Source organism: Dipodomys merriami, unplaced genomic scaffold (assembly GCF_024711535.1).
Source record: "Dipodomys merriami isolate MVZ:Mamm:240054 unplaced genomic scaffold, mDipMer1.0.p SCAF_672, whole genome shotgun sequence".
NCBI lineage: Eukaryota > Metazoa > Chordata > Mammalia > Rodentia > Heteromyidae > Dipodomys > Dipodomys merriami.
Window position 1 is genome coordinate 449600 of NW_027206260.1, and position 12055 is coordinate 461654.

The 12055-nt window shown below is 43.3% G+C and overlaps 1 protein-coding gene across 4 annotated transcripts in view; it reads right to left on the reverse strand.

The window, feature by feature from the left end:
* LOC138815846 (dystroglycan 1) overlaps positions 1–12055 on the reverse strand; it is a 46469-nt gene that overhangs the window by 27748 nt on the left and 6666 nt on the right. The window contains exon 1 of one of the 4 annotated variants that reach the window (XM_070005223.1): positions 4866–4955. The exons of the other annotated variants lie outside the window; for them this stretch is intronic. The gene's annotated coding sequence lies outside the window, so the exon portion shown is untranslated. Of the gene's footprint in view, positions 1–4865; positions 4956–12055 lie in introns of those variants that run through there. 4 annotated transcript variants of the gene reach the window in all.

Genomic DNA, 12055 nt, shown 5'->3' on the forward strand with positions numbered 1-12055 from the left:
AAAAAGGAGAGAGAGAGGAAAAAAAAAAAGAAAAACCACTTGAAACTTAAAAAAAAAATAAATTACCGGGCTAGGAATGTGGCTTAGTGGTAAAGTGCTTGCCTAGCATGCATGAAGCCCTGGGTTCGATTCCTCAGTACCTCATAAGCAGAAAAAGCTGGAAGTGGTACTGTAGTTCCAGTAGTAGAGCACTAGCCTTGGGCACAGAGAGCCTCAAGGACAAAGCCCAGGCCCTGAGCTCAGGGACCAGAACTAGCAGGAAAAAAAAATTTAAGTGGGAAGACAAAGGAATGTGGGATATGAGATATGGCACAACCATCCTCTCTAGACCCCCTGCCAATGCAGGGCTATTTATTGACAGTTGTAAAAACAAAGTCCACAGATGAGCTCTGTGAACTCGAACAAGCTTATATAAACCTTATCCCACACTTACCACACACCCCAGCAACTGTCCATTATGGTGTAGACTACAGGCACCAAACCCCAAACAACACAACTCAAGTGTCCCTAAGCCCTCCAAATTTACGAGGGGAAGTGAGAGAATTTTACAAGCATCTTCTCCAGAAATACTATAAATACAAAATACACCAAAAAAAAAATGGGGGGGTTGTTTACTTGTTTCAAAAGTGACTTGGGTTACAATGGAAGAAAATGTCATACTGGGACCTGAAATTACTACATCCAGCTATGTTTGCCTTAGGTTAAAAATAGGTTCATCTTTCCTTCCCAGGAGCCTTCCCTCCTAGAAGAAAAAGAAAAAAGCCCAGATTAGACCATCACCAAGCTGAGAGACCAGAGAACTAGATAGAGGAAAGACTCATGCAGTGTTTGTCACGATCAGATCCCTTATTACTATTCTCTGTAAGCTTCACAATGATGCCACAGCTGCCTGGTCTTTCCAGACTTTTGGCCTAAGAATGAACAAATGGTAGTCATGGTACTCAGTAGACATTATATGGAAAATGAACTAGGCAACTGTGGGCGGGAATGAGAGGAAACTGAGGAAAAGCAAAAGAAGCAGTGACACTGTCCAAAAAGAAACTTACTCATAGCTGGGTGCTGACACTGTCCAAAAAGAAATTTACTCATAGCTGGGTGCTGGTGGCTCATACCTATAATCCTAGCTATTCAGGAAGCTGAGATCTACGGTCATGTTTTAAAGCCAGCCTGGGCAAAAAAGTCCATGAGACTTTTATCTCCAATAAACTACTCAGATAAAGCTGGAAATGGCATTGTGGCTCAAGTAGTAGAGTGCTGGCCCTGAGCACAAAGAGGCTCAGAAACAGCACCCAGGCAAAAGAAAGAGAAAGAGAGAGAGAAAGAAAGAGAGAGAGAGAGAGAGAGAGAGAGAGAGAGAGAGAGAGAGGGAAGGAGGGAGGGAGGGAGGGAGGGAGGAAGGAAAACTCATTACAAAACCATAATCTCTCTGTACAATACTTTAAGCATAAAAATTTCAGCTGGGCGCCAGTGGCTCACCCCTGTCATCCTAGCTATTAAGGAGGTGAAGATCTGAGGATCACGGTTCAAAGCCAGCCCAGGCAGGAAAGGCTGTGAGACTCTTATCTCCAATTAACCACTAGAAAATAAGAAGTAGTGCTGTGGCTCACACAGTACAACACTCGCCTTGAGCTGAAGAGCCCAGGGACAGCGCCCAAGCCCAGAGTTCAATCCCCACAACCAACAAAAACAAAAAAAAAAAAGAAAGTAAGGAAGATGGGACACATTGAAAGAACCTGACATAGCAGTTTGCCCTTTTCATACTGCTGTATTAAAGAACACAGTGGGCAGCAGCTATCATAAATTCAAGCTGAGAGTAACAGTATTTAATAGTTAGCCAGCAGGAGGAAATATAGGAGGGTGAGATAGTGAACAATTAATGAATCAAAACATTAGCACTATTTTTTTTTAGTCAAACTTGACTCCCTCGGGGGAAAAAAATTCCTATGAAAATTTGTGGGCTAAGGCTGGGAAGGTAGCTCAGTGGTAGTGTGTTTGCCTTGCATGCATGAGGCCCTGGGTTCGATTCCTGAACACCACATAAGCAGAAAAAGACAGCAGTGGAGCTATGGCTCTAGAGGTAGAGTGCTAGCCTTGAGCTGAAGAGCTGAGGGACAGCACACAGGCCCAGAGTTCAGGCCCCATCCCCCCCCAAAAAAAAAAATTGTGGGCTAATTCCAAATAATGAAGTATCTACAGTATTCTTTGTTTTTATTTTTGTAGTCCTGTACAATGCCCTTCAAGACAGTCCTCTAGGCTGGGAATTTGATTCCGAGGTAGAGTGCTTGCCTTGCATGCAGGAGGCCCTGAGTTAGATTCCTCAGCACCACATAAACAGAAAAAGCTGGAAGTGGCGCTGTGGCTCAAGTGGTAGAGTGTTAGCCTTGAGCACAGAAAAGCTCAGGGACAGTGCCCAGACCCTGAGTTCAAGCCCCAGGACCAGCCAAAAAAAAAAGGACAGTACTCTAAGCCATGGTACCTCCTAGACCAAAACAAATCTAGACTCAAGGCAGCAGGAACACAGATATAGGTACTAAACACGAGCAAAAGAAGATGTCGATTATTTTGGGATTCACAAATCTGTAGAGACATTGTTCTGGAAAAAAAATAAACACTAAATCATGTTCCCAAATTTAAGTTGTTTCCTTATGTCCACCAACTAATCAACAAGGTCTGGAAGAAATGCTGGAGCCCAGCTTGTGGAGGGGTTTGTACCCTCCAGGCCCCTGGGGCCCAGGGGGGAAAAACTTTCTGTTCATACACAGTTGTGTGCATAAGCACAGAACAAACACCCACCAGCCCACTTGTACTTCTGAACTCTCTCACTGACCAGCCAAACTTGTGTGCACAAATAATTAACCCGACAGAAACTGGTGCCCACAAGTTTCTGACCTTCTCCACCAAGCACAAAAATACCTCAAGCTATACATTGATGATGGATGCAGTTACCAGTAAATTATGTTTCAATGTTTAAAAAATGCAAATAGTGTCAATAAAATCAAAATGCTACTAAGTTACTAGCAATTTGGTAAAACTTCTTCATTTTTGTCAGTGGATTTTCAAAGTCTTATGCAAAAAAAGAAAAAAAACCCACACCTTGGTCCTGGGATAATTTTGTTTAGGGCCTACCAACTAGCTACCTACTGGCACCTGAGATAAGGGGAGGGCATTCCTGCGGAGGACCTCTGCTGCTAGCCAATCACAACCATCAGAGCACACCAGAGCAGCCTACTCAGAAATTCTGGTTTAACTCCTGTTTGAACTCCAACAACTAAACCACGGATGTCATTTTGATCGCACCAGAGTTCCGAAAATTCAGTGTTCAAAGATATTAATTAGTATAAATCTCTCATACACAATATTCAGCCCTCCCCGCACTGCCCAGCCTGCTGCAGCCAGCCTGACACCCACTCCTACAGTAAGCAGTGCTCAGCAGCCTCTCCAGTCCTTCCTCTGACCCAGCCCACACCTCCCTGACCCTGGAATTCTTTACATTCTCCTCCCCCTAGTATGTAGGGTGCTTGCCTGGCAAAAGCACGGGCCATGTCAAGAATTGAGGGAGGCAGAGAAGAAAATCTAGTCTAATGCCTGGGGTGGTGCTCAAGAGAGCTAGTGCTTCATTAGTATACATAAGACCCTGAATCTGATCCCCCGATATTTCCACTGAAACAAACAAACAAACGCTATTCTACTACCTTGCCTAAGCAATCATGGTGAATGTAGAAATCTGAATTTACTTGGGCTTCAGAATTATGTAAGCATAAAATAATTTAAATATATGAAATCACTGCAAAATAAGGAGACCACACACATTCCTCAAGCAATTAAGTCTGAGTGGGGGAGTCCATGTCTACAACCCACAAAGCCTCTCCCTGCCACACAGCCCTGACATGACAGACATGAGCAAACACTCAATTTTGGCTGCTCGCTACCTTATAGCTGGGGCAATCTGCTACACAGAAGATGGGGAGGGGGAGAACCTCTAAAATAGCTTTCAAACACAAAAAGGGTTGCAAGATAAAAAAGACCCAAGTTTGAGACAACCATTTAAAACAGGAGTAATTCTCACTTAATAGATGAGGAAACCTAGGCTTTCCCAGTCACTCCCATGGTGGCAATCCTCACATGATGAGCAATTGAGGAGGAGAATAACTCCACTCCTAATCCTCAAACAACTGGTCCAATGAGATGGAATACTACATGAACTAAGGGAGAAAGAAAGAAAAGAGGGCTGGGAATGTAGCTTAGTGATAGAGTGCTTGCTTAGCATGCATGGAGCCCTGGGTTCCATTCCTCAGTACCATATACACAGAAAAAGCCAAAAGAGGTGCTGTGGCCCAAGTGGTAGCCTTGAGCAAATGAAGCTCAAGGACAGCGCACAGGCCTTGAGTTCAAGCACCAGCTAATAATAATAATAATAATAATAATAATAGAAATAAAATTAGGTCACAGGATCTAGAATTCTCCTCTTCCAATACCTGTCATACTCGTGTTGAGGAGACTGGTTTGACAAGATCTGCTGGGCCAGCCTCTGATCAGGTTCCATAACCTTCTACAGGAGTCCTCTGAGAACCTGCTAAGGGCCTAGAGTAAGTGAAGGTCAATGAGAGAAAGCTAGCACCAAGGGAGAAAACTACTAAACCACCTTTAATCTTACCAAAGGAACCAAATCTCAGGATGGATCTAGATGACCTCTTCAGAAATACAAAAAAAAAAAAAAAAAAAGTGATATACAATCTTCTAAATCTGGGCTGTGTGAAACTCTTCAGAGTCAGGTTCTTTAGTAGATAGTTGGAACAGAAAGGAATAGAAGGAGAAACTATAGAGAGTTAAAAGATATTCATCAGCCGGGTTTCGGTGGCTCTCACCTGTCATCCTAGCTACTCAGGAGGCTGAGATCTGAGGATCACGGTTCAAAGCCAGCCCAGGCAGGAAACTCTGTGAGACTCGTATCTCCAATAAACCCCCTAGAAAACAGGAAGTGGTGCTGTGGCTCAAGTAGTAGAGCGCTGGCCTTGAACTGAAGAGCTGAGGGACAGTACCCAGGCCCAGAGTTCAAGCTCCACAACCAACAAAATAAAATAAAATAAAATAGGGCTGGGAATGTGGCTCATTAGTAGAGTGCATGAAATCCTGGGCTCAATTCTTCAGCAGCAATAAACAGAAAAAGCCCGAAGTGGTGCTATGGCTCAAGTGGTAGAGTGCTAGCCTTGAGCAAAAGAAGCACAGCGACAGTGCCCAGTCCCTCAGTTCAAGCTCCAGGACTGGCAATAATAACAACAAAATTAATTTAGCTAAAATTTATAATTTATATACTAGTATGGCTCAAGTGGTAGAGTACCAGCTATAAGCAAAAAAGCCACACCAAGAGTATGAGGCCCAGAGTTTAAGTCTCAGTACCAACATACATAAAATAAGTAAATATTTTTTAATTAAAAAAAAAAAAGCTGGGGGGCTGGGAAGGTGGCTCAGTGGTAGAGCGCTTGCCTTGCATGCATGAGACCCTGGATTCGATTCCTCAGCATCACATAAATAGAAAAAGCTGGAAGTGGCACTGTGGCTCCAGTGGTACTAGAGTGCTCGCCTTGAGCTGAAGAGCTGGGGGACAGCGCCCAGGCCCAGAGTTCAGGCTCCAGGACCCACAAAAAAAAAAAAAGCTGGGCATCAGTGCCTTATGCCTGTAATCCTAGCTACTCAAAAAGTTGAGATGTGAGAATTGGTAGTTCAAAGCCAGCAAAGCAGGAAAATCCTCTTATCTCCAATTAACCAACAAAAAGCCAGAAGCAGAGCTGTGGCTCAAGTGGAGACAGAAGAATAAGACATTGGGTTTGTTTGCTTTTTGTTTGTTTTCTTTTCTTTTCTTTCTTTCTTTTTTTTGTTGTTGTTGTTGTTGGTCATGGGGCCTGAACTCTGGGCCTGGGCACTGTCCCTCAGCTCTTCAGCTCAAGGCTAGCGCTCTACCACTTGAGCCGCAGCGCCACTTCCGGCTTTTTTTCTTTTTGCTTATATGGTGCTGAGGAATTGAACCCAGGGCCTCAGGCATGCAAGGCAAGCACTCTACCCCTGAGCCACCTTCCCAGCCCCTCATAACAATTTCTTAATCCATTCCAAAATCTACCCATCTACATTTCAGAACTGCAAACTCCAGCAGCTATCATGTAATCATGTAAAAGAAAATTCCATCCTTCACCACTTCCTCTGTCCCTCACTCTACAGCTTACTCATTTACCCTTCACAGAACCTGATAAAGCACAACAGCTGTACACACATGTGGCCCTTTATGAAGCAAATATTCCTGAGGGGAGGGGGAAACAGTATGTGATGGCCTGTATCTGTCCATAGTGTATCACATACATCCCCTCCCCCCCCCCCCCCCACCAGGGATACCCTGGCCTAGAGTCAGGAGCAGAAGTGATTAAAAACACAGCATCAGGAAAAAGGGAAGGAAGGCATCAGGAAAAAAAAATCATCCAAAACCAATCTGTTTTTCAAAAAGCCCTGGGGATAGGAACGTAGCTCAGTGGTAGAGTATGTGCTTTAGCACGCACAAAGTCCTGGGTTCAATCTCTGCAACAAAATGTAAAATAATTGACAGGAAATGTACTCATTACCTTGCTCATTTAACTGTAACTCCTCTTTACAGTATTTTTACAATAAAAAAACTTATTTAAAAAATGTAAAATAGGGCTGGGAAGGTGGCTCAGTGGTAGAGCACTTGCCTTGCATGCTTGAAGCCCAGGGTTCGATTCCTCAGCACCACATAAGCAAAAAAAGGAAAAAGAAAAAAGCCGAAAGTGGCGCTGTGATTCAAGTGGTAGAGCGCTAGCCTTGAGCTGAAGAGCTGAGGGACAGCGCCCAGGCCCAGAGTTCAGGCCCCACAACCGGACCAAAAAAAAAAAAATGTAAAATATAGCTGAGTACTAGTGGCTCACACCTGTAATCCCAGCTACTCAAAAGGATGATCTGGGGACCACAATTCAAAGCCAGCCTGGTCAAAAAGTCTGTGATATTCTTATCTCCAATTAAACACCAAAACATTAAAAGTGGAGCTGTGCCTCAAGTGGTAGAGCAGAAAAAAACTAAGGGACAATACCCAGGCCTTGAGTTCAAGCCCCAGTAGCAGCATGAAAAAAGAAAAAGGAGGGCTGGGAAGGTGGCTCAGTGGTAGAGTGCTTGCCTTGCATGCATGAGGCCCTGGGTTCAATTCTTCAGCACCAAAGAAGCAGAAAAATCCAGAAGTGGCACTATGGCTCAAGTGGTAGAGCGCTAGCCTGGAGCTGAGGAGCTGAGGGACAGGGCCCAGGCGCAGAGTTTGCCCCACGACAGACAAAAAAAAAAAAGAAAGAAAGAAAAAGGGGAAAAAAAAATATATATATATACATACACACAATATATATTATATATGCCTATAATATGTACAATACGGACATATAAGTTAATATTATACATAACAATTTTAAAAGGTCTCATTCCCTACCAAAAAAGTCCTCAGAATCTAGCATTTCATATCTTCCAGAAGATCTAAGGCTAGAAATATGTCGCACAATTAGCAGAGTATATGCATAGCATGTGAAAGGTTTCAAATCCTCAGTACTAAAAGGAAACAAAGCAAGCAAACAAAACAGGTAGGCACCACCAATGGTTCACACCTAAAATCCTAGCTATGCAGGAAGCTGATATTGTGGTTCCAAAGCCAGCCTGGACAGGAAAGATGAGTCCCTCAGACTCTTATCTCCAATTAGTCACCCAAAAAAGCCGGAAGTGAAGCTGTGGCTCAAGAGTAGCTAGCTTAAGAGCACAAAAGCTCAGAGACAGTTCTAGGACCTGAACAACAACAGCAACAACAAAAGTTGTATCAAGACAGGAGGAGGCTAGGGATGTAACACAGTGATCAAAGGTTTGCCTAACATAGGCAAGGTCCTGGATTTGATCTCCAGTATCACCAAAAAAAAAAAAAAAGGCATAACAAACACAGAGGGCAGACCTAAAGGAAAAATACAAGTACCATCTTCCAGAACCCTGCTAAACAGCAGAGCAACAAAAGGGAGCAACAGCTCCCTGGGATCCCAGGCCCTCAACACCCAGTAACTTCAGAACCAGCCACAGAGGAGACCGCTGGCTTGACAATGGGCCCCATTCTTTCTAGAAGCCATGGCAGGACGGAAGAGTGGAGGTCAGGACATTCCTCCACCCCCTCACACAGTGGAAAAGGGCACAGGCAGCCTGGGGCACAGGAGTCCTACACAGGAAGAAAGATATTTTCCTCTCCAGCTGTTAAAATCGGAGAACACCCTCTCTCAAACAGGGTGGTAGAGCACTAGTGACGTACACCTGTAATCCCAACTACTCAGGGAGACTAGGATCCAGATGATTGAGGTTCAAAGCTGGCCCGTGCAGTAAAGTCTTCAACACTCATCTCCAATTAACCAACAGACAAGGAGGTTCAGCTCAAGTGGTAGAGCGCCAGCTGTGAGCGAGAAAGCGGAATGAGATCACAGACACATATGCTTGCACACACGCATGCACACTACACACAACACACACATACACACAGAAGGGTCGCCTGAGGGGTTATGTAATCATCAGGTAGAAAATATGGCCCCTAGAGGGTCTGGTTAGTAATACACACTAGAAGGGGGGAAGAACTTAGGATTTTAAGGAGGCAAGGGACTCCACAGTCCACATCAGCTCTAGATTAACAATGGGAATAGAAAAAAAAAATCAACTCTTGTGTGTTACTATGGCCTCATGCCTGCTAGGCAGGAGTTCTGCCACTTGCACCATACCTCTAGCCTTAGCCAAAGATTTTTTCCTGCATTAAGGTATAGAGTCCCTTTCTAAACTACTTTTGGCCAGTACTGGGGCTTGAACTCAGGCCCTCACATTCACAATTGGCTTTTTGACTTGTGACTGGTGCTTTACCAATACCGAAGCCATGCTTTCCACTTCCAGCATTAGTTCCACTGGGGGCCTGGGAGTGGGTGAACGCCTGTTATCCTAGCTACTAAACAGGTTCCAGCAAGAGAATCAGCTTGCTTGGGATACAGAGCAAATTGAAGCTAACCTGGACAATTTAGCTAGGCACTAACTCAAAATAAATACAACGTGAGCCACAGCACCACTTCTGGTTTCCTGTGGCTAACTGGAGATAAAAGAGTCTCATGGACTTTCCTGCACAGGCTGGCTTTGAACCACGATCCTCAGATCTCAGCCTCCTGAGTAGCTAGAATCACAGGTGTGTGGAAGTAAGGAAATGGCTCTGTGGCTCAAAGTGGTAGGGCTATAGCCTTGAGCAAAAGAACTCAGGTACTGAGTTCAGGTACTGAACCAGGCCCTGAGTTCAAACCCATGACTGACTGACAACGAGGCAGCGACACAACAATGACCACGATGACGAGAAGAGGAGGAGAAAAAGAAGAGGAAGAGGAGGAATAGGAGGAGGAGGACAAGGAGGAGAAGGGAAGAGGGAGAAGGAGGAAGGAGGAGGAGAAAGGTGAAGAGGAGGGTGGAGGAGGGAGGAGGAAAAAGAACCAGAAGCAGAAGCAGAAGCAGCAGCAGCAGCAGCAGCAGCAGCAGCAGCATTGGCAGCTCCTGCTTATAATCCTAACTACTCAGGGAGCTAGGATCTGAGGATGGTGGTTCGAAGCAAGCCTGGACAGAAAAAGTCCAAGTGACTCTTATTGCTAATTAACTACTAAAAAGCCAGAAGTGGAGCAGTGACTCAAAGCGGTAAGCACTAGCCCTGAGCCCAAAAGTTCAGGGACAGAGCCAAGGCCAGGACCAGCACACAAAAAAAGAAAAAAGCCAAGCACCAGTGGTTCAAGCCTGTAATCCTAGCTACTCAGGAGACTGAGATCTGAGGATAGTGGTTCTAAGCCAGCCCAGGCAGCAAAGTACATGAGACTCTTATCTTCAATGAACCATCAGAAAACTGGAAGTAGTGCTATGGTTCAAGGCAGTAGAGTTCTAGCCTTAAGCAAAAGAATTCAGGACAGCACACAGTTCAAGCCCCATTACTAACCAGAAAAAAAACAAAACAAAACCCCACAGGTATTATGACTATCAAGGAAGAACTGATTCATATCCACCACAAAGAACCTTAGAAATGTTAACCAATCCCCTACTACTATGGTGCCTGAGAAGATATTCCCAGCACAATGAAGAAATACCAGACTACTTACAAAATAAAAAGAAGAAAATCTTCAAATTCCATTATTTCATACCCATATATATTCATATACATATGTATGTGTGCATACATATATACATATTTCTATATATGCTTGTGTGGGTATACACACACATCAGTAGAAAGAATTCTGTAAAACCAGGCACCAATGGCTCACGCCTGTAATCCTGGCTACGTAGGAGGCTGAGATCTGAGGATTGCAGTTCAAAGCCAGCCCAGGCAGGAAAGTCCATGAGACTCATCTCCAATAAACCACTAGAAAATCGGAAGTAGGGCTGTGGCTCAAGCGGTAGAGCACTTGCCTTGTGCTGAAGATCGCAGGGACAGCACCCAAGACTAGAGTTTAAGCCCCACGACTGACAAAAAAGAAAAAGAAAAAAAATACGTTACATAAATATGTATTATATATAAAATATAAACATATGTGCATGCTGGGGGTGTAGCTCAGTGGTAGAGTGCCTGCAGCATATGTGAAGCTGTGGATTCAGTCTTCAGCACTATAAAAAAAAAAAACAACAATATTTATACCTATATAAAAATACAGAGGGAAGAGTTGGGCTGGGAGGGAAGTAGAAGAATAATAAAAGGGGTAACAGTGATTAAGATGTAATATACTTATAAGCTGATTTAGTGAATGGTAACCCTGTTGTACAACTAAAGATAATAAAAATATAAATATATAAATTATATGAATATATAACATACAAATGATAAACCAGGCACCAGTAGCTCACGCCTGTCATCCTAGCTACTCAGGAGGCTGAGATCTGAGTATCACAGTTCAAAGCCAGCCTGGGCAGAAAAGTCCGTGAGAATCTTATCTCCAATTAACCAACAGAAAACTGGAAGTGGAGCTGTGGCTCAAGTGGTATAGCACTCATCTTGAGCTAAAGAGCTCAAACAGCGTCCAGCCCAGAGCTCAAGCCCCACAACCTACAAAAAAAATATAGATATAATGTAAATATATAAATAATAAAAAGGAAAAATATATAAATTAAGTCAATATAATGCTAGAATTGCATTCAAATTTCCTTCACTTCAAGACAGACACAGAATGATTTTATCAGTTCTCAGTTTATGATCCTGTGGTATAATATCCCATCTATCTGTCCACCTGGACCATAGTAAAGACAAAAAACTGCTTAGCTATCACCCCAAAGAAAAAATAGAAAACCCTATTAAGACTAAATTAAGCCCTCTGGCTAGTGTAATTTTGTAAACTACTCTAAATCCCTATTTATAGAAGTTGATATCTATCTCAGCAGTCTATTACTGACTAATGATCAGAATGAAGAGACACAGTTAAGAGGCAAAGCAAATTACGTGACTCTGAAGAAGACTACTTTAATGCCTAAATGCATATCTATGCTAAAGACCTACTATGAACTGACCAGACTAACCATCACCTCAGACTTGCAATGTCAACAGGAAAAAGCAGATAAGGGCTTACAAAGCAAACAAACAAAAACAAAAAACACTAGCAAAAGCACAGAAATGCACTCTAAATGGAAGGAGAAAATTTTCTCCAGAAAAGAAGGGAGAAACCCCTTAACTCATAAAACACACCAAAGAACACACTATCTGAGTAAATTCATACTCTGATTTCTCTATTTGGGTTTCCTTAGATGTCCATACAAGTAGTCACTCTTTGGAACTGCTATAAAAGGAAAATTGGATGTTGAATCAAATTCCTCATCAGTGACTTCCTATCTGAGATTGGAAAAATGACACAAGGTCTCAATCTTATTTTATTTTTTATTTTATATATACTTTTTTTTTTCAATTGTGGGGCCTGAACTCTGGGCCTGGGTGCTGTCCCCCAGCTCTTCAGCTCAAGGCTAGTGCACTATCACTTAAGCCACAGCACCA